At 43.3% G+C, this 23,842-nt stretch overlaps 1 pseudogene; it reads right to left on the minus strand.

The window, feature by feature from the left end:
- Positions 1–23,842, minus strand: part of LOC101702103 (GPI ethanolamine phosphate transferase 3, catalytic subunit-like) — a 74,741-nt pseudogene that overhangs the window by 45,848 nt on the left and 5,051 nt on the right.

The following is a 23,842-nucleotide window of genomic DNA, read 5'->3' on the forward strand; positions in this document are numbered from 1 at the left end:
AAGAGAAACCACCAGCAGTGTGAAGAGACAAACCACAATGTGGGAAAAAATCTTCACCTGCTCTTCCTCAGACAAAGGTCTACTATCTCCAATCTATAAAGAACTTAAAAAGATCAGACCTCCCAAATTTAAAGACCCAATCAAAAAATGGGCAGCTGAAATGAACAGACATTTCTCAGATAAAGAAGTAGAAATAGCAAATAAATACATGAAAAAATGTTCAACATCACTGGTCATCCGAGAGATGCAAATGAAAACAAGGCTGAGATTCCACCTCACTCCAGAAAGAATGGCTGCTATCATGAAATCAACCAATAACCAATGCTGGCAGGGCTGTGGGGAAAGAGGAACCCTGCTCCACTGCTGGTGGGAGTGTAGACTAGTGCAAGCACTGTGGAAATCAGTATGGAGACACCTCAAAGAACTAGGACTGGAAGTCCCATTTGACCCCACTATTCCACTGCTGGGGATCTTCCCCAAAGAATTAAAAGAATCATACCACAGTGGTCTATGTGCGCCCATGTTCATGGCAGCACAGTTTGTAATAGCTAAAACTTGGAAACAGCCCAAATGCCCATCAATTGGAGACTGGATAAAGAAAATGTGGGGTTTTTTATAAAATGGAGTACTACTCAGCCATCAAAAATGAGAAATTAGAGACATTTATAGCTAAGTGGATGCACATTGAGGCGATACTCTTAAGTGAAATAAATAGGACACACATGAATAAATTCCGAATAGTTTCTCTGGTGTGAGAAACTGAAAGTGTAAATAAGGACTAAATGTATAAGAGGTAATGTGAAACAGGAAGACAAAGGGCAAAGGGGAAGGAAGTGGGAGGGCTAGGGGAAAGGTTAGAAGGGAATGGGATTAATATGAGAAAATGGAAAAATAGGAACAAAATCTTTGTAAATAGGACTGGAGGGGTTGAAGGGAGGGCTGGGCAAGGGTGAAAAATGAGAACCAAGAGAGATTATGTAAAGGTGCAAATTTCCAATGATGAATGTCATTATATTGTATACCTAAAATGTACCAATGATTAGAATGAATAATCGATAATGTAAAATAGGAAGAAAAGGTCCAAAGGGGTAGTGGGAGGGGCAGGGGAAAGGAAAGAAGGGAAAGGAAAAATGATGAGAAATGGAAAAAATGGAAATAAAGTCTTTGTAAATAGGGAAGGGTGGAGGGGGTGAAGGGAGGGCTAGGAATGGGGAAAAAGTAAGAACCAAGATGCATTATGTAAAGGTACAATTCCCAATGAGAAATGTAATTGTGTTGTACACCTACAATGTACCAATAAAAGAACTTAATAAAGAAAAATAAAAATAAAAAATAAAACTATTGGTCACATTAAGGCTTATGTATTGTCTTCTCTGTCTCCACTGCAGAAGAGTCTTTCTAGCACAGGGTTGATACATGTCAAGCATTTAATAAACATTAGTTAAACAGTGAATGAATGAATGGCTGCCTGTCAGGCCCTGTCATTGGCCCTTCAGAATTCAGAGATGGGACCTGGGGACAGTGTATATTGGATAAAACTGGTCATAGAAGAATAGGCCACCTGATACTTCCCTGCTCTTTCCTCTTCTTCCCAACGTGTTGACTTCTTGCTGCTCTCCTGAGTTGGAACCTCCTTAGACTTGGCAATAATGGAGGAAGGGACTTTTCTAAGTCTAATCTGAACCATCTGGTGCATGCCTGGGCCACTTTTCCTCTTCCTTACTCCAGTTCCCTGCTTCATTCCAACCCCTCAAGCTCTACCAGACCTCACCCATCACCCTACCACCACCACCCATCACTGGGAAGGAAGAGCCTGAGCTCCTGTGCCCCAAGAGTGGCCTAGACAATCCTGAGTGCTGCCGATGCTAAGCAAGGAAGCAGATAGAGAAGCCACTCTTTGAGGCATTCCCTCGGCAAGAGAGAGCAAGGGTGCTCAGAAGTCCTGCTCCTAAGAGATGAGAATGCCTTGTCTTCCTTTTGCTTCACAGCTTGGCTTGGCTGGACTGATCTTTAGCCAGAACTTTATTAATCACATGCCCACTGACACCCAGCCTCATGCATGGCAAAATAGGAGCTCAAAATTCAGTGTGAGTATAGGGGGACAAACCATAGAATATGGTCTTCCCTGTGCCCCCTTTAAGGGATTACCACAACGCACTCCATCCACCCATCTACCATTCACCCACCCCACCCGTCCGTCCATCCATCCATCCATCCCTGGAGGCTGCCAGGTGTTTTACCAATGCAATGCACTTCCACACCAAATCTAATTAGCCCAGGGGTGGAGGTGGGGTGGGAGCACATAATAAAACAAGGCAATCTCCTCATGTAAGAGGGTTTTTTTTAGCACTGGGTCTGATAGAAAAGGCAGTCTCTCTATTTGGGTGGCTAAATTATCACAAGTTCCGGCAGAAGGGGATATTAACTTGTTTTGGAAATCACTGCAATGACTGAAGAAATGGGTTATTAGTTAAGTGACACCTAGGGCTGGCCTTCCAGTTTTCAAAGAGAAGACAGCTTCCAGCTTCAGAGTAATATGTCTGGACCTCAATCAAGAGGTTGCCAGGCAACATGCATGGAACTGGAGGACATTATGCTAAGTGAAGTAAGCCAGGCCTAGAAAGACAAATACCACATGTTCTCTCATATTTGGAAGCTAAAGTTGTTGACATCACAGATATAGAGAATGGAATAGTGGTTGCCAGAAGCTAGAAAAGGTAGGGAGATGGAGAAAGGAGAGTTACTGGGTGCAGTTAGAAAGGAGGAATAACTTCTAATGTTATATATAGCACAGTAAGGTAACTGTGGTTGACAACAGGTAATTGTATATTTCAAAGCAGCTAGCAGAGAGGATTTTGAATGCCCCCAGCACAAAGCAATGAAAAATGCTTAAGGTGATGAATGTGCCATTTACCTTGATCTAGTCATCACACGTTGCATACAGGTACTGAAATCACCTCCAAAATAGCTACTAATTATTTTGTGTCAATTAAAATTTAAAATATACATAATTTTTAAAGAAGTTGCCATAAACAGCAACTGCTTCTGTAATCACATTGCATGTGCCATAGTGCACGCCATGCACATTGGCACCTCGGCTTCTACTACTGCAAGAAAGCCCAGTGCCAATGGGCAGGGCAGGCAAGGCAGCTCAGGTTGGCCTCCATCAGCATTTATACCGCCTGTCCAAACCTAGGTCACTCTTGCTACCTCGGCGGCAGGTGAGCCAGGAACCACAGTCTGTGGGTTCCAGCCTATGCTGGTCGGAGGGTTCACTGGGAGGAGGGTGGAGTGAGTCTCAAGGGCTGATTCATTCCATCTGCCTTGTCTTGCTAGGCTTCCTAAGTTGATTAAGCATCCTCCTCCTAAGGATTCAGATAGGCTCCAGCCTCGAATTCTGCTCCTCTCAAGCAAATCCAAGCAGCTTTCCTTTTTTGTAATGAAGACAGCAGATATCAAAAGGAAGTCGGCTTGGAGATCATGTCAGCTCAGACCTGAGGGACTGCTTTACTGTGTGCATTACATGTGCACTTTTGATCCCATACATTTCCCCAAACACATCACTCTTGGAGGGGAAAGCTAATAAGAAAAGCAATTACTAGGATCAGTAGACACAGCATCCCTTGCAAGGATGATGGTCACTTAGGAGGCCAATAGGTGAGGATTTAACCATTGCAATGTAATCAAATGTGGAGCTAAGGAAGGCAGAAGGCATTTGGCCCAGAAGCGAAGTCTGGATTGGGGATGGTCACAGTTGCACAGGTGTTTCTAGCGGTCTGGGGTAGAGTACTCAGTACTGCAAGGGACAAACAAAAATCAATGGGCCAGGCAAAGAGTGGGCACTCAGATTACCAGATTACTCTGGGGCCAGACCTTCTTGCTCTGGCAGCTTCTATTCTCTCCCCACCTCATTTCTCTTCCATCTTTCCCTGCACACCACCTGCCCCATCCCACTGAGACATCTGTGTCCATCAGCACCTGTCCCCAGCAGCATGGTGACACAGCTCTCAAGACCTCCCATTGTCCTGGACAATTTTCCATGATGAATGACACATTTCCTTTGAATCCCTTTGACTTTTATGCTGGTGGCCAACATGGACCTGTTAAGCACACACAACACACCTATTCTTTGCTGACCATCCCTTATCAACTGCCTTGTAGTTACCCCTTACTGCTCCACTGATTAATTCCCCAGAGTGTGTGTGGCACTGTCTCCTGATGCCATCATGCTTCACAGTAGAGTATGCCCACTAGAATTGGCTAGTCATCCTACTCTCCACTTCAAACTCTTGGGACATAAATACTTCCAGGGATGGAAGTGAGACAGGAACACTGTGGGTCAGTCTTTTAATGTTCCTTTAACTCCACACTGCAGTGGTTTGGGGTGGAGTTTTGGGAGCACAGCTTATGCCCCAAGAAAGGACTAGTGTTCCAGCTTTTTCTTTTCTGGAGTAATGAGGGAGAGCTTGTTGCTCAGGATAACCTCTAGGTCTGTAACCTGGAGCCAAGTAGAAGGACAAGGTGTTAGTGTGTGTGTGGGGGGGGGAATCCTACTTTAGCTTTTTTTTTTTTGTATTAAATTCTTTTATTGGTACATTGTAGGTATACAACACGATTACATTTCTCATTGGGAATTGTACCTTTACATAATGCATCTTGGTTCTTACTTTTTCCCCATTCCTAGCACTCCCTTCACGCCCTCCACTCTTCCCTATTTATAAAGACTTTATTTCCATTTTTTCCATTTCTCATCATTTTTTCCTTCCCTTCTTTCCTTTCCCCTGCCCCTCCCACTACCCCTACCCCTTTGGACCTTTTCTTCCTATTTTACATTATCGATTATTCATTCTAATCATTGGTACATTTTAGGTATACAATATAATGACATTCATCATTGGAAATTTGCACCTTTACATAGTCTCTCTTGGTTCTTATTTTTCACCCTTGCCCAGCCCTCCCTTCAACCCCTCCAGTCCTCCCTATTTACAAAGATTTTGTTCCTATTTTTCCATTTTCTCATATTAATCCCATTCCCTTCTAGCCTTTCCCCTAGTCCTCCCACTTCCTTCCCCTTTGCCTCTTTTCTTCCTATTTCACATTACCTCTTATACATTTAGTCCTTATTTACACTTTCAGTTTCTCACACCAGAGAAACTATTCGGAATTTATTCATGTGTGTCCTATTTATTTCACTTAAGAGTATCGCCTCAATGTGCATCCACTTAGCTATAAATGTCTCTAATTTCTCATTTTTGATGGCTGAGTAGTACTCCATTTTATAAAAAACCCCACATTTTCTTTATCCAGTCTCCAGTTGATGGGCATTTGGGCTGTTTCCAAGTTTTAGCTATTATAAACTGTGCTGCTATGAACATGGGAACACATATATCCCTGTGGTATGATTCTTTTAATTCTCTGGGGAAGATCCCCAGCAGTGGAATAGTGGGGTCAAATGGGACTTCCAGTCCTAGTTCTTTGAGTTATCTCCATACTGATTTCCACAGTGGTTGCACCAGTCTACACTCCCACCAGCAGTGGAGCAGGGTTCCTCTTTCCCCACAGCCCCGCCAGCATTGGTTATTGGTTGATTTCATGATAGCAGCCATTCTTTCTGGAGTGAGGTGGAATCTCAGCATTGTTTTCATTTGCATCTCTCGGATGACCAGTGATGTTGAACATTTTTTCATGTATTTATTTGCTATTTCTACTTCTTTATCTGAGAAATGTCTGTTCATTTCAGCTGCCCATTTTTTGATTGGGTCTTTAAATTTGGGAGGTCTGATCTTTTTAAGTTCTTTATAGATTGGAGATAGTAGACCTTTGTCTGAGGAAGAGCAGGTGAAGATTTTTTCCCACATTGTGGTTTGTCTCTTCACACTGCTGGTGGTTTCTCTTGCTGTGCAGAAGCCTTTTAATAAGAAGAGATCCCATTTGCTGATTGTTTTGCTAGTTCACGGGCAAATGAGGTTTTGTTCATAAAATCTTTTCCTACACTGATGTCTTCAAGAGTTCTACCTAACCTCTGTTCCAACTGGTTCAGAGCTTCTTTTTTAATATTTAGATCTTTAATCCATTTTGATTTTAGTTTAGTGCATAGTGAGAGATACAGGTCTAGTTTGAATCTTTGGTAAGTTGAAGCCCAATTTTTCCAGCACCATTTATTAAAGAGGCTATCTTTCCTCCAGTGAGGGTGTTTGGCTCCTTTGTCAGAGATGAGATGGCTGAGTGTGTCTGGCATTGTTTCTGCATCTTCTAATCTGTTCCACTGGTCCTCAAGTCTGTTTCTTTGCCAGTACCATGCTGTTTTTATCACAGTAGCTTTGTAGTAGAGTTGCAGGTTGGGGATTGTGATACCCCCTGCCATGTCTCTGTTACCTAGAATTGTTTTTGCTATTCTGGGTCTCTTCTTGTTCCAAATGAATTTTTGGATTGTTTTCTGGAGGTCTATGAAGTATGCTGCTGGGATCTCAATTGGAATTGCATTAAATCTATATAGCAGTTTTGGAAGTATGGCCATTTTCACTATATTAATCCTTCCTACCCAGGAGCAGGGGATGTCTGTCCATTTTCTGATATCATCTTCAATCTCTCTTTTCAGAGTGCCATAGTTTTCAGAGAAGAGGTCTTTGATTTCTTTTGTTAGGACGATTCCTAGGTATTTCAGTTTTTTGGATGCTATTGTGAAAGGAATTATTTGCTCTATTTCTCTCTCAGTGAGTCTGTCATTGGTGTAGAGGAAGGCTATTGATTTTTGTGTGTTGACCTTGTAACCAGCTACTTGACTGAATTTGGTTATTAAGTCTAGAAGACTTTGGTGGAGTTTTGGGGTCTTCTATATAGAGTATCATGTCATCTGCAAATAATGACAATTTGACTTCTTCATTACCTATCTTTATTCCTTTTATTTCTTTCTCTTGTCTAATTGCTGTGGCTAATGTTTCCAGAACTATATTGAACAAGAGTGGTGATAGTGGACATCCTTGTCTTGTTCCTGATTTGAGTGTGAAGGATTTCAGTTTTTGACCATTTAGTATGATATTGGCTGTTGGTTTTTCATAGATGGCTTCTATCAGTTTGAGGTAGAGATCATCTATCCCAATTTTTTGTAGGGTTTTTATCATAAATGCATGTTGGATTTTGTCAAATGCTTTTTCTGTGTCTATGGAGATAATCATATGGTTTTTGTCCTTGGCTCTATTGATATAGTGTATTACATTGATTGATTTTCATATATTGAACCATCCCTGCATCCCTGGGATGAATCCCACTTGATCAGGGTGTATGATCTTCTTGATGATCTTCTGCATTCTGTTTGCCAGTATCTTATTAAGGATTTTTGCATCTATGTTCATTAGTGAGATTGGCCTATAGTTCTCTTTTTCAGTTGGGTCTTTCTCTGCTTTGGGGATCAAGGTTGATGCTTGCTTCCAGGAATGAATTTGGGAGTATTGCTTCCCTTTCAATTTCATTGAAGAGTTTAAATAGTAATGGCAGCAGTTCCTCTCTAAATGTCTCGTAGAATTCAGCTGTGAAGCCATCAGGGCCTGGGCTTTTCTTAGTTGATAAGTTTTTAATTACATTTTCAATTTCATTGGTTGATATTGGCTTGTTCAGAATTTTTAGGTCTTCTTTGTTCAACTTTGATAATTCATATGTATCTAGGAATCTGTCCATTTCTTCTGTGTTGTCCATCTTATTGGTGTATAGGTTCTGGAAGTAGGTATTGATGATCCTCTGGATTTCTGCTGGGTCTGTTGTAATTTCACCCTTTTCATTCCTAATTGCATGGATTTGGGCCTTTTCTTTCCTTTTTCTGACAAAGTTGGCTAAAGGTTTGTCAATTTTGTTGATTCTTTCGAAGAACCAACTCTTGGCTTCATTGATTGTTTGTGTCATTCTCTTAGTCTCCATTGCATTGATTTCTCCTCTGATCTTTATAGTTTCCTCCTCTGATCTTTATAATTTCCTCCCTTGTATGAGCTTTGGGGTTGTCCTGCTCTTCTTTTTCTAGAAGCTTGAGGTTCAGCATCAGGTTGTTTAATTGGGCTCATCCTGTTTTCCTAATATGCATATTCACTGCTATGAATTTCCCTCCTAAGACTGCTTTCATTGTGTCCCATAGATTCCGATATGTTGTATTGTCATTGTCATTTAATTGAAGGAACTGTCTGATTTCTTCTTTACTTTCCTCTGTGACTCATTGGTTATTCAGAAGTGTGTTGTTCAATTTCCATGTGTTTATGAAATTTTTTGAGTTTCTTTTGCTATGGATCTCCAATTTCATCACACTATGGTCTGATAATATACAGGGGATAACTTCAATTCCTTTGCACTTACTTAAATATGTTCTATGTGTGAGTATGTGGTCTATTTTGGAGAATGACCCATGTGCAGCTGAGAAGAATGTGTATTCTGATTTTGTGGGGTGGAAGACTCTGTAAACATCTGTTAAGTTCATTTGTTCAAGACTTCGATTGAGTTCTAGTATTTCATTACTTATTTTTAGTCTAGTTGATCTATCCGTTTGTGACAGTGGGGTGTTGAGATCCCCCACTACAATTGTATTAGTGCATATATGACTTTTCATGTCCATTAGTATTTGTTTTATATAGTTGGGTGCACTAGTGGTTGGTGCATAGATATTTATGATTGTCATCTCTTCCTCTTAGATTCTTCCCTTTACAAGGATGTAGTGTCCTTCTTCATCTTTCTTAATCAGCGTTGGTTTGAAATCTACTTGATCTGCCAAGAGGATAGCTACTCCTGCTTTTTTGGGGGTTCCTGTGGCATGGAGTATTGTTTTCCACCCTTTAACTTTCAGTCTATGAGTTTCCTTTTGAATTCAGTGTGTTTCTTGTATGCAGCATATTGTTGGATTTTGCTTCTTGACCCATTCTGCCAGTCTATTTCTTTTGATTGGTGAATTGAGAACATTAATGTTGATGGTTATAACTGAAATGTATTGACTTGTCATTGCCATGACTTTTTCTTTTTGTTGGGTTCTCCCCCTTTACATTTAATTTCTTGTCATGCCAGATGGGTTCATTCTACTTTACTTCCTGGGGTTGTGATCCTCAATGTCTGTTCCTAGGATATTGTGTAAAATTCTTTGGAGTGCATGTTTGGTATTCACGAAGTTCCTAAGGTGCTCTTTGTCATGAAAATATCTTATTTCTCCATCCATTTTGAAAGATAGTTTTGCAGGGTACATCAATCTGGGTTGGAGGCTGTTTTCTTTTAGGGCTTGGAATATGTCACTCCAAGCTTGTCTTGCCTTGAGGGTTTGTTTTGAGAAGTCTGCTGTGATTCTGATGGGCTTTCCTTTGTATGTGATTTGTTTCTTTTCTCTGACTGCTTGGAGAACTTTGTTCTTCTGTTGTGTTTCTGGAATCTTAACAATTATATGCCTATGTGTAGATTTTTTTTGATCAAGGCTATTTGGAGTTCTATATGCCTCACTTATCTGTATGTCAAGCTTTTTTCCCCTCCTTGGGAAGTTTTCTGCCATTATTTCTATGAAGAGATTTTTTATGTCATCTGCACTCTCTCCTGTTTCTTCATTGAGCCCAATCAGTCTTATGTTATTCTTTTTTGCATCATCTAGCAGCTGCTGGATTGATTTCTCATGTTCCCTTAGAATTTTGAAGCAATTTTTCTTTTCCTGGTCACTAATTGCAATCTTATCTTCTATATCTGAAATTCTGTCCTCACATTGGCTCATTCTGCTGTGTGGACTTTCAATGGAGTTTTTCATGTCCTGGAAATCTATTTGCATCTGTTTTATGGATTCCATTTGTTTCTTATGTTGGGATTCCATCATGTTCCTGAGCTCCTCTCTAGATTTATTAATCATGTCTTGCACTAGGGGCACAATTTCTCCTGTTATCTGAGAAATTATTTCTGATTTCATTTTTTCCAGATTCCCTTTTGTTGCCAGTTCAGTGGGTCCAGGTGGTTGAGTATCAGAGTGTTCCATCTCATTTTCCTTTGGCGTTGCTGTAGGTGATCTGGAAGTCTGGTTTTGAGACTTATTTACATGTTTTCTCATTTCGACTGGGCCAGGGGGTTGTTAGCACCTGCACGGATTACCTCCTCTGAGCTGGGTGAGGTGGGCCAGGGGCAGCGAGCAGCGGTAGGGATGGTGACCCAAAAGCCCTTTCCTGTGGGCTGGGAGCAGTGGGAAGGATGGTGGCCTGGAAGCCCCTTCCTCTGGGCAAGGAGTAGCCAGACAGAAGGTAGCCCAAAAGCCCTTTCCTCTGGGCTGGGAGCAGTGGGAAGGATGGTGACTGGGAAGCCCCGTCCTCTGGACCAGGAGCAGTGGGACGACGGCTCAGAAGCCCCTACCTCTGGGCCGGGAACAGTGGGACTCAGTACCTTGGTCTGGTGGTCTGGTGTCCTCTACGTCTTTGTAGTGTGGAACCAGGTGGCTGCCTGTCTGCAGTGGGGTGATTCGGTGTCTTCTGTGTGACTCAGGACCTCAGTAGGGTGTGCACAGACCTTCCTGTGTGCAGTGGGCAATCCTACTTTAGCTTTGAACTGATTGAGTTTGAGGTTACTAGGAGTTGTTATGGAGAAACAACCCAGAAGAAGACAGGTCTGAATTAGAGACAGTAATTAGGAATGACCAGTACTGAAGTTGTAGTTTTTAAAAATGATAACGTCATCACAACATTAACATGACAACATGAAGATCAATGGCGAGTCTGTAATTTCCATCCAGTGGCAAGTTGAGAGTGGCCTTCTAAGGAATCAAATTCTAATCTTGGCTTTGCCACTTGATTTAGTCACTTTTCTTCTCAGTGTAGACAATGCAGGTGAAACCAAATTGTAAACTATAAACTGAAAATGCAAGGGAGGTCATCATTATTGACTCTGGATGTTTATAGTTCCACTTAAAAGCAAATGTACCCTAAGTGGATAATAAATACTAAATTTATAAGCTGCACACACAAAAAATCCTAATGAAGCAACATTACTCAATGCGGTCTTCAGCTCCTTCTCCCTCTGTGGTCCTCCATTTGAGGCCGAGCCATCACACCCAGGAACATTTGGTCAGAATTCATTGACACTGAAAAGTCTGAAAAATAAAGCTGAGTCATTGCTGGCAGCTGTGCTGTTTCAAGTTCTTGTCAAGGGAAAGACTACTCACGTAGTAATTATCTTCAAGATGAGGAAGAGAGAAAAGAAATGAATAATTCGGAGAAACTGAAGAGATGCAAATTTCCCTTTGTTCAAAGCTGGAGTCTCAAGAGTTGCCTTTTCAGCAAGGATTTCTAGCCCATTTACTCCTATTTACTTTGCTGTACTTCTGAGTGAGTACAGGAAAAGGACTGCATTGGGGGATGGGAACAAAGAGGCAACCGAGGTAAGAGAAGGAATAGCTTCTTTCTGTAGCCAAAGCAAGTTACTGCTATTCTATCAAAAATAAAATTGGAAGAAATTACCATTATCAACTTCTTACAGTTTTGAGGAGTGGGTGAAGGAGGGTCTATAATCCTTTCTGGGAGCCCCAGTGCCACCACAGAAGTGTGTCTTGCTTGTGCTTTGGGGTAGGCCAGTCTCCTGGTCCTTGCCACTTGGTTTCTCTCCTTCTGGCTTCATCTTCATCTCTTCTAAGCCAGTGCAGAAGTTAGCAAAAGATGGTGATCTGACTGTACAGTCCCTTATCTTTGGCTACAGGCTCATGAGCAAAGCAGAGCTCCCCTCACTGCCTTGCTCATGGCCAGCCACTTTCCACATGTATCCATCCCCCCAGTTGGAGGCCAGGAGTCCACTCTAGGCCACCCTGCGCTGGCCTGGAAGACCACTGGAACACCTTGGGTGTCTGTTCGTGGGAGGCCTTGAAGAAAATGCTTCCTAGAGGTAAGAGAGCTGCAGCTCATGTTGCTATCTGGTCCAGAGCCAATGGGAAGCCAGCTTTAATTTAGGGAGCCCCCAGCACCCTAAGAGCACTGTGACCCCTTGCTCTCTGCTGGTCTTGAGGTCCCCGAGGCTGAATCTGCCTTTATTCTGCTCTCCATTGGATCCTCAGTACTGAGTTCAACGCTACTCAACATGAAATCTCTGTATCCAAGGGTTCTACATCTGTGAATCTAACAACTGAGGCTAAAAAGTATCAGAAAAAAGTTACAGTGTTGCTGATGTGCTATAGAGTTAGGCCTATGAGGTTGTCTGTACTGAATATGTACAAGCTTTTTTGTCATCAGCCACTAAACAATGTAACCACTATTTATATAGCATTTACACTGTATTAGATATTATATGTCATCTAGAGATGTTTTAAAGTGTACAAGAGGATGTGCATGGGTTCAGTGTAGATACTATGCCATTGTATGTGAGGATATTGAGCATCCATGGACTTGGATATCTGTAAAGAGATCCTGGAACCCATCCCCTGTGGTACCATGGGACACTGTAGTAGAAAATGGATATACATGGGTTGGATAAGTGAATAAATGGGCTAGGCTGGGGGAGGATGCTGACATTCTGAGAACTACTACTAGAATCTGTTACTTTTGTCATCTGCCTGGTCATCTGGGACTCTATTAGGTGATGGCACAATGAATGAGCCAATGGGAATGGGGAGAACCGGTCCCCAAGATCTCAGGGGATGGCTTTGATAGGGCTCCAAGGAGCCAGCAGCTGCAGCAGCCCTGGAAGCTCACACCTTGGTTCTCCATGTTGCTGATTCCTTAGATTTTCAGTTCAGATTGGTCGATCCTGAAGTCTTTGGGTCAATATCCATAGCCTTGTTGTCCTATCCCACTCAAGAAGGCTAAGGCAGAAGAGGAGGACATGCCAAAGAGCAGGACACAATAGGGATACAGAACATGAAGGTATCAGAAAAGAAAGGCCTTGCCAGGAAGAGGCCAGTAGCTGGAAGAGAACCCGCAGAGGAAAAGCCACACTGAGCAGTAGAGAAAAGGCAGAAAAATGTCTGAGGTTACCACTTGGGGAGATTAAAATAAGAACCCTAGGCATGGCCTGGGGAAACACAGGTCAAATATAATTATGTGTAATTTGTAAAACCACCTTGCAAGGTAGGTGCTCTTCATTACCCCCAATTTGCTGATGAGGAAGTAGAGGCTGAGGAGTGGAGGTTGCCCATCCTGGTCCCAAGGCTGGTGGGTGAACAGGTGAGCCTCACACTCCCACTACCCAATGCCAGAGCCCACGCTCCTCCTCTGCCCAGCTACACCTTGGGGATGGAGGCGACCACACCAGGTGAGGCTGCATCTTAGCAAAGAAGCACAACCTCAGCAGATCTATGAGGTTTGTGTTGCCTCTGCAGATGCTATAGCATTGCCCTGGTACAGTGTCCATTCTGTAAGCAACATAGAGCATCCACGGACTTGCCAAGGAAAGTTTGAACTATGAGCCCAAGTGTATGAAGACAGGGAGGCAAAGGAGCAACCTGAGGTATAAATGCAAAACTTCAGGTATTACAAACACAAGCAATAAAATAAATGCTCATCAGGAGGCAAAGAGGTAAAAATCCAATTTAATAGATTATGCCAAGTGGAATAAATCCTAATGGATTGCTAAGCATCCAGCACTGTAACAGAGAACTATCACATATCTTAGTTTTTAAAAATACACAGAGGGAAGCTCAGCCGGTCCCAGCACCTGGAAGGAAGCTCCCCCGCTCCATCTCAAGCTCCTAGGGCAGAGAACGTGAGCCGCGTGGGCGCTAGAAGCACCCCCTCCCGTGGAAATGAGAAGACACGTAAACAAGTCTCAGAAACAGACTTCTGGATCACCTACAGCAACCCCAAAGGGAAACGAGATGGAACAATCTGATACTCAACCACCTGGACTCTCTGAACTGGCAACAAAAGAGGATCTAGGAAAAATGAAATCAGAAGTAATTACTCAGATAACAGCAAAGATTTTGCTCATGGTGCAAGACATGATTAATAAATCTAGAGAGGACACAGACAAAAAAGTAGAGGATCTGAGGAATATGATGGAATCCCAACATAGGAAACAAACGGAATCCATAAAACAGATACAAACAGATTTCCAAGAGATTAAAAACTCCATCGAAAGTCTGCACAGCAGAATGAACCAATGTGAGGATAGAATTTCACATATAGAAGATAAGATTGCAATTAGTGAGGAGGAAAAGAAAAATTGCTTTAAAATTTTAAGGGAACAGGAGGAATCAATCCAGCAGCTGCTAGACGATGCAAAGAAGAATAACATAAGATTGATTGGAGTCAATGAAGAAAGAGGAGAGAGTGCAGATGACATAAAAAAACTCTTCACAGAAGTGATGGCAGAAAACTTCCCAAGGAGGGGAAAAGAACTTGACATACAGATAAGTGAGGCATATAGGACTCCAAATAGCCTTGATCAAAAAAAATCTACACATAGGCATATAATAGTTGGGATTCCAGAAATCAAACAGATGAACAAAATTCTACAAGCAGTGAGAGAAAAGAAACAAATCACATACAAAGGGAAGCCCATCAGAATCACAGCAGACTTCTCAATGCAAACCCTCAAGGCAAGAAGAGCTTGGAGTGATGTATTTCAAGCCCTAAAGAAAAACAGCCTCCAACCCAGATTGATGTACCCTGCAAAACTATCTTTCAAAATTGATGGAGAAATAAGATACTTTCACGACAAAGAGCACCTCAGGAACTTTATGAATACCAAACCGGAACTCCAAAAAATTTTAGACAATACCCTAGGAAAAGACAAAGAGGATCACAACCCCAGAAAGCCCAGCAGAATGAATTCATTGGGCGTGACAAATTAAACGCAAAGGGGAAGAATCCAACAAAAAGAAAAAGTCAGGACAAGGCTTTTAAAACTTTGAACTTCATCTCCCTAATGAGTGTATAATTCAATCTTATTATTGTACTGATTAGTATTTTTCTGATTCTAGAGCTGCACACCATTCCTTGTACTATACTGGCTATTTATCATCTTCTTATGTCTACATTTTAATTAGGTTGTCTATCAATGAGCTCTAAGAATTCTTTATATATTCTGCTCATAGGTTATATGCATTGGAAATATGGTCTGTTTAAGGACTACTTTTCATTTTAATGATGTCATTTAAAGTTCTAAATTTTGATGGAATCTCATTTATCAATTTTTTTCTTTTATACATCATGTTTTTTTATCCTAGGTAGTTCTTGCCTACCCTGAATTCATAAATATTTTCCCTTATAATTTCTTCTTAAAGTTTTATACTTTTAGCCTTTCTTATTTAGGTTCATAGATCCCTTCAAGTTATTTTCATGTATGGAAAAAAAGAGTTGAGGTTAATTTTTTATATATGGATATCAGGTGTTCTAGTGCCATTTGCTGAAAACACTATCTCTTCCTCGGCTCTTGAATTGAGTTTATATTCTATAAAATGCTAATGTTAAATAATCTTTCAAAACTCAGTGGACCATATATCTGTGGTTCTATTTCTAGATTCTCTGTTTTATTAAAATGATCTATATATCTTTCCTTACACCAACACTGCCTTGATTACTGTAGCTTTAGAAGAAGTCTTAAAATTAGGTACTAAACATCTTCCAACAATGTTTTTGTTTTTGTTTTTAACTTTTCTAGGTCCTTTGTACTCCTACATAACTTTTAATTTTCAATATCCAATTCTTCATTTATAGCAAGTATACACAGACCTGAATTTTTATATATACCTTGTGTTTTCTAATCCTGCTAAACTCAAATACAAGTTCTAGGGGCTCCTAGAGATTTCTTAGTATTTTCTCTGTAGAAGATCATTTCATCTACATATAAAGATTTTGCTTCTGCTGTGCCAATCCTATCCTAGTTGTGTCATTTTATTGCCAGACTATTTTGGTGGGGTCTAGGTTTCAAAGTTTAATGGACAGATAAAGAGTAAGCATATCTGCCCTTGTTCCCCACCTTAGGGAGAAAGCATTGTATTTTCTCCATTTGTATAAGGCATTCTCACTGGAAGTATGGAGTACATGTCTTTAATCTGTTGAGAAGGTTCTGTTCTACTTCTAGTCTCCTGATAGCTTTACCATGAACAACTATAGAATTTAGTCCAATACTTTTTCTCCAACTAGTGACAGGATCATATGGCTTTTTCCTTTCCTCTGTTAAAATGATGACTTTTGGGGGTGGATCTTCCAACGCTGAACCAACACTGCCATCCCTATAACAAAACCACTTTCTACATACTGCCAGATCTGACTTCCAATAGTTTGTTTTGTTAAACAAATTTCTACCTATGTTCATACTTTTTTCTTCTATTATCTTTATCCAGTTTTAGGATTAGCACAATGTTGAGTTCCTGAAATGAGGGGAGAAGTGTTCCTTCTTTTTTCTGTTTTAATTGTTTGATATAATTTATCAGTTAAAATGTTTATGAGCCTGCTGTTGTCATATAGGTAGGTTTTCAAGCTAGGAATATACTTTCTTTAATAGGTGCTATTCAAATTTTATATTTCCTCCAGAGTTAATTTCATTAATTTGTCTTCCAAGGTACTTCTTAGAAGTTGTCAAATTTATTTCAAAACAGATTTTTGTAATATGTTTTCTATATCCTTTTAAATTCTGTAAAATCTGTGGTAATGTCTCCTAGATCTTGATATTGTAATTTAAAAAATGTATAACTGATATTGTGTAACAGGAAGAAAAGGTCTAAAAGAGCAGGGGAATTGGGAGGGCTAGGGGAAGGGAAAAAAGAGAAAGAAAAAAATATGAGAAGAGGAAAAAACATGGAAACAAGGTCTTTGCAAATAGGGAAGGGTGGAGGGGGTGAAGGGAGGGCAAGGGAAGGGGAAAAAAATAAGAACCAAGATACTCATGTAATGGTACAAGATCCCAATGATGAATGTAACTGTATTTTATACCGGAAATGTACCAATAAACTTAATGGGAAAAACAATACACAGAGGATAGACACACAAGCTAACTTATGTTTGGGGGAATAATTATTCTCTTCCCAGGGAGGGTGTTAGGTAAAGACTAGGCCTCCACTTGGAAACACTCAGCAAACATCAACAGAGTTCAGAGACCTGTGTTTCCCTGCTGTGTGCTCTGTCTGCACCTTAGAGCCCAGCCTGGAAACACTCACCTGTGGGGTTGGAGGATAGAATGGGATATTCCTCATGGAAGATGCATATCTGGGAGGCACACGTCCAGACTTTGGGGACACTGTCACCGCGAGTCTTCTGTGTCCCTGGGGAACTGCGGATTGGTGGAATAAAGCTGGAGTCACTGCAAGAAAACTGGAACCCCGGGATCCACGCTTGGCCAAGTGAGAGAGACCACTTCACAGATCACCTTCAGACTTCATTGTATTTCCCTGAAGAGGCTGTGTTCTGGGAAGACTGAGATTTGTGTGTGTGTGTGTGTGTGTGTGTGTGTGGGTGTGTGAGATTTACAGCACTTTTTAGTTGCTATCCTACAATAACCAGAACAGCCTGTCTCAGCCGTGAAAGAGACCACACATCAGAGGAGGGACCAGACAGGGTGGTTCAGAAGGAGATGAGAACAGCTCCTCATTAAGTGCTTCCCTGCGAAGTACCCTCCAAAGTGCATGGTCATACTGTGTCCGTGCAAGTACTGGAAGTCCCTTAGTCTGACAGATGGGAATGCCGTGGCTAAGTCATCTCCCCAAAGCCGCACAATGAAGATTAGCAGAGCTGAGGTAAAAGTGCTTGACCATTCTACTTTCTGGCCTCTTCTGAGCAGGGAGGCTTCAAAGCTAGATAATTGGGGAGGGGAGAGCACAATTCAGGGAAACTGTTATAGATCTATGCCAGTAAAGGCCACATCCAATTCTGAAGTTTTCTTCTTTCACTTTATGCTTCTTCCCAGAGAAGGAAATAAAGCAGATGTTGACTGCAATTTCCAGGGCTCCAACCATGTCCCTTGGACTCAGCAGAGACACCAGTAAATGTAGATCAATATCACAGACAGATGTCCAGATGTGTGACAAACCCATTACACAACCATGGGAGTGACCCAGTGCCTACATGATGACTTAGATCAGAAGCATAGCCGATATGATGTAGAAGTAGTGATTTATATTTGTGTCTTGAAAAAAAAAATCACTCATCCAGAGGAAGAAAGCTCCCATGCCTGTAGCCCAGGCAGTGGCATAAAATTGATTTTTAAAAGGGCCAGTTCAGGGCCGGGGATTTAGCTCAGTGGTTCTACCACCTGCCTCACGAACACAAGGTCCCGAATTCGGTCCCCGGTACCAAAAAATAAAATAAAAATTAAAATAAATAAAAAAGGGCCAGTTCAGTTACTGTGCAGCAGGAGATTTTTCTCACGAAGAGGAGTGGCTGTTACCAGCTGCTGAGGACGTGGCAGCTTCAGCATTCTGCGAATCCTCCAGGGTCCCAAAGGATCCTGGAAAAAACAAGGTCTCCATGTGCTTTTGAGGATAGGTGTATAGGGAACAGGAACACATCTTTTGTTTTCTGCTCTGCTCCTTATTGTGCTCATGTCACTCTACTTGGAAATGCTACCTCTGAATATATTCATTCATCCACCCATGCATCCAGCCCCTTCTCCTCACTTGTCACTGTTTGTGCCGCATTGCTGAACCCTAGGAGAGTAAAATACAATCCCTGTCCTCAAAGTGCTGACTGTCTAGCACAGAGACAGGCTTGTTGTAATTTGATAACAGTATTGAACACAGTTCCATGGGTGGGAGCTGGGCTGGGCTCGAAGGGCTCCTAAGGACTTTGCAGGAGCCTTCAGCTGGAGCCAAGGGCAAGAGTGTGGAGACAGAGGGTGGAGGGAGCAGCTGGTATAAATGGCACAGACAGGAAATCCAACCCTTCGGCCAATCCAGCAATCCTTCCGGCAAGCTCCTGCTTCCAGTCTCGGATCAAGCCTGTATCTACCTACCCACAGCTATTCTTCCTAAAACCTGGCTTCCTCCATGTTCCTCTCCTGCTCTATCCCCTTGGCAGTTTAGGATAAATCCCAATGCATTGGTTGGTGCCCTGGGTATGCCCCACCCACTGTCAGCAGCTTTCTGGCTCGGCCCTTCAGGAAGCCTCTCCTTTAACCAGTGCAGGAGTGAAAACTCCAGCCAAGGCCAGAAACTCAAAGCCTGGGGGCCCCTGGCACCAAGGAGGAGGAGGAGGTAGCCCAGTGGGTGACAGGAAGACATCTGTGACAGCAGAATGCTGACCTGCTCTCCATTTGAGGACCCAGCTGGGCTGTCCTAGGACCTATCCTAGATTTGGTCTTCACTCTGGGCCTTTGTCCAGGCTGGACTTCTGTTATGGCTGTGTCTAAATGTCCCCCCAAAGCCTCATGCAGTCTTAGATGGTGCTTTTTCAGAGGTGGCTGGATCTAGAGTTCGTGATGCTGGGATTAAGGGTGTGTGATTACTATATCATTCACTGAGTGGTTTGCCACTTCCCTAATCCCAGTAGCCTAGATAGAATGCTAAAGGGGCAGAAAGGCACTGTTAAGGTCCCTTGTTGCTTTTGTTGTCTTCCACTGCCATGAACTGTTTGTTGCCCCTCTGCTGTGCCACCCTGCCTTGGATCCAGCCAATTATGAACTGAAACCTCTACAAACTGTGAGCTAAATAAACCCTTTCCCCTTTAACTTTGGGTGTCTGGTATTTTGTCTCACCTGACGTATGTATCCCCCCTCCCCCCATGAAGACTTCCTAAAATACCTTAGGAAACAACAAATCTTCCTCTTGCTATACCAAACAAAATGAAAAAACAAAAAAACAACTTAATCCTAAACCAGATTCATCTTCCTTGTCCAAACTAGTTCTTCATGACTGTCCTTCCCCAAGCATGGTCTTGTGTTCTTCAGGATTGAAGTCTAAAGCTACACATTCCTACTGTCTTTCCATCACCCTCAGACCCTAAAGCACAAAACAGAATTGGAGATTTTGGTATTTGGAAGAGACTGTGAATATTATCTAATCTACCTGCCCACAATCATAAGAATCTCCCTATTCACAGCTCTGATCAAGGGCTTCCCAGATTGATTTTCAATCTTCCCTAATTGCTTTAAAAGCCCTCTTTATAGTAAATGAACATGTACCTCCCGAGCCTCAGATTCCTCGCTTGGACTGCAGCAGCACCTTCCTTATGGAGGAGTTAAAATGGATGCAAAGCACTTGTCACTATGCTGGGCAAGTTGTTCAGTACTGGAACTCCGGCTGAGTCTTCTACTCAGTCTCCTAAATGACAAAAAGTCTTCTTCCACCCCAGAGTTTGTGCCCAATTATCAGGGCTCTTTAATCCCTATTCCCAACAAACACATTCCTGCAAGTCTTCCAGCGGGAACGAGAAGGGCAGAGCGCATCCAACTTTCCGTTTACTTCCACAGCCTCGGGCTCCTGGGGAGGGCGGAGGGGACCCTGGGTGCTGTGGGCCTGGAGGAGAGATATAACACAGTGCGAAGGAGGTGTAATACAGAGCTCATGTTCTTGAAAAAGGGAAAGCAAGCCTTTGTTAGGACCTCAGGTGGAGAGGTTTAAGAGACTACCCTTCCCTCTAGGGAAAGAGGACCAAGGACTCCCGGCACCGGTTCTGCCTGTTTGGGGTCCAACCCATTTTTGGGACTACGGCGCCACCTAGTGGCCTTGCCATCTCCCTTGCTGTAGCCCGTGTCACGGTCCTCTTATTTTTAAAAAGTAATCTAGAATTTCAAAACTGAACACAATAGCTAATTCACTTCCTCTGTAGGAAACCATCACCACTAGAAAGTTCCTGTTCATTTCTGTCCACACAATATGTTCATCTTGGCCAAAGCATTGTTTTCTGACAGAGAAAAGATTGTGTTGAAATTCCGTTTCACACCTCGCCCCTCCCCAGGGTTCCCCTAGAGCTTTTCTGCCTTTCAGGGTCAACTGGGAGACCCCACACGGGCCTTCTCACTACAGAATCATCACAGCTTGGTTCACCTCCCTTATAACAGCTACACTCATAAGAAAGTATCTTTACTTATTTGTTGTCTGTCTCCCAACTACAATTTGCACACTATTTACATTCTGCGTTTACATTTCTGATCTTTTCTCTGCTTTGTTGGCAGCGTCTAGTGCCTGGGCCATGGAGGTACTCAGCGAATGTATCAGTGAATCAACTGATTCTATCAGTTAATCTACTCTTTAAACACTGGGCTCCTGGGCCAGCCCAGCAGCTGGTCCCACCTCGTGCTGGCTTGGGAACCAAGTCTGTGGGGAATATGCATCTGTGTGTGTCCTTCTTTACAGAGCCATTTTGCAGCAAGTAGTGTGACCAGTGAGGACATGGAACGGCATGACCCCAAAGAGCACGCTCACCTCGGTATTTAACTCACCGAGTGGATTGCCAACAAAGCTCGATCTCCACTTTACCTTGTCCACTAATGTTTTCCGAATAAGCGGCCATTGCTGGTCCTTCCTGGCCTCTGATATAAAGGCGTGTGTGTGTGTGTGTGTGTGTGTGTGTGTGTGTGTGTGTGTCCTGCCCTCCACGTCCCTGTGTGGAGTGAGGGGAGGAAGAGAATTTTGATATGGACTACTGGGTAATTTTTACTGTTTTTGAAGACTAAAAATGCCCAAAGGTAGATGCAGACAGTGGATAAAAGCTTTATTGTTGTGGCTATGCGAATTGCAGAACTTTTAAAAAGAAAGGTCATTTACCTAGCAAGAGGGACAACCTGACAGCAGATGGCGCCAGTCCCCAAACCATGAAGCGCCAGCCAGGCAGGTGAACCTGCTGACGGGGAAGGGTTTGGTGAGGATGGGGCGGGGGGGTGGGGTGGGGATGGGGCGGGGGGGGGCGCGGGGAGGCGGTGCTGATCCAGTACAAAGCAGGGAGGATTCGTCTCTTCTGGGCATTCATATTCTGCAACTTAAGAAACAAATCTAGCCTTGTCTAGCCAGCTCATCTCTGGCTCTTTGATTCATCTTTTAGTTTTGTGGTCTGTTTCACTTTGAGGAACGTATGTCATTTGTCACCCCTTCCTTGGTGACCAGAATCCAGAGGACGCTGGTTGCTGACTTTCCCCAGAGCATCACAGGGCCTGTACATCTATTGTGCGAGACCTCTTAGGTCAGACTGCCCTCTCTCTTCCTTCCTTTCTCTGCTGCTCTCTGGGGACTTGGACACCCCTTTGAAGAGGCAGATGGCCATCCATGTGCCCAAGATGTCTTTGAAGAATGGCTTCTGCCTCCCTCTCATGGCAAAGATGACTGGGATTGTGTGAAGCTGGCTTTGCTCCCTGCCTTGGAGTGGCTAAGCCTTCATGATGGCCATCCTGTCCTGCCTTGGGTAAGTTCTAGTACATACAAGTCACTCACTGACCCTATGTCCTGGGGAGAGTTAAGTGGAGCCTGGTGGGCACAGCCTCATGGACTTCTCTCTGAGACGAGCATGAGGAAGTCAGGCCAGCCCTCCTTACTTGGCCCCAGTGAGCGTATCTTGGATCATCTCATAAATTCTTCAACACCTTAATACCTGCCCAGGCTTCCCCTGTTCCTCGAGCCCTGAGCCATACTGTCGCACACGTGACCTCGTTTCCACATGCAAGGTGAGCCTTATGTCACCACACTTGGGCTTAGGAGGGTGGGCAGGAGCGGGGCAGGCGGCGCTCTGGGGGCTGAGCCTTCTGGCCCCGTGACCTTACGCATATGACAGAGTGGCAGTGCACTTAGTGACATCCTCCCCCGGAGCCAGCCGCCACTGTGTGGCCTTGCCATGCGTCCTCGATGCAGGCATAGGCCATGGCAGGTTGCCAGGGTAGGTTTCCAAGGGTACCCTGGATGGGTCCCTGCTGTCTGTCATGTGGGTAAGAGCAAAATGGAGCCCCTCACTCTGATAAGAAATGGGTGTGGGGGAGCATTTCCATGGGCCTGAAAACATTCCCTAGTACCTGGCTCCCTTCCTGAGCCTGTGCTGCTGGCTTAGAATGTTTCTGGAGTTAGCTTAAAACTAACTGGCTTTAATTATACACCATGATTGTCCACAACTCTCAAAGGCACAGCAATGAAAGTTGAACACATAGCCACGGGTGCTGAGGTTAACAGAAAATCCTTATCTAGAAAGAAGAAGGTTTCTTCTCCCTCCTGGTGGACAAGGCCACTGCGAGCCTGCTGGAAGGTTATTTCCCAGCTCAGTGTACTTCGAGAGGCATCAGGGAGGCTGGATGCTGAGACTGTTGTTGCCTTGCAGAAGGGGATAGCAGAGTCACTGACTCAGTCTGTGGACAAATGGATGCTCTAGATGTACCCAAAGACATATCCGAACTCCTGAACGGCGGCATTACAATGTTTAGGTTGGGGGGACAATAGAACAGGAAGGTACAACATTTATAACCACCTCCTTCTTCCTATCAACAGACACTGGACAAATTTTCTACCCACTTTGAGTCCGGGGTCTCTGATTCTGCATGTGGGGATAATGGTTCCCCTGCTGTGGAGATTGGATGAGGAAATGGGCAAAGTGCCTGAACACAGAAAATACCCAACAGACGACACTTCTCTCCGTAGCCTTGGATAGGGGGAGTGAGGATCTGAGGTTTCGGTTCGGGTTCTCTCGTTCACCACCTATGAACAGAGCAATTCCTGTTGCTATGACCCTTGCTTTCCCATCCATGGTTGGTCTAACATGCCATTTCCTATTATTCTTGGACTTATTTGTCTGCTAACGTCCCCCACAGAAAAGGATCCCAAATGAGCCACCATGGTTTGTTTTCCTGATTACTTCCACGGCCGGGCCACCTGTTTGTCATCATCCTAGGGTTTGTCAAAGCTAAGTGGTAACAATGCCAGACAGCAGGATGCAGAGTGCAGAGAACTGGCCGCCAGTGACCTTCTCCAGGTCCCAACGAATCCCCCATTCCCTCGCCTTCCAGGGTGGAAAGATACAGC

This window comes from Heterocephalus glaber, unplaced genomic scaffold (assembly GCF_053883595.1).
Source record: "Heterocephalus glaber isolate CG9 unplaced genomic scaffold, H.glaber_assembly_v1.0 deba00001719, whole genome shotgun sequence".
NCBI lineage: Eukaryota > Metazoa > Chordata > Mammalia > Rodentia > Bathyergidae > Heterocephalus > Heterocephalus glaber.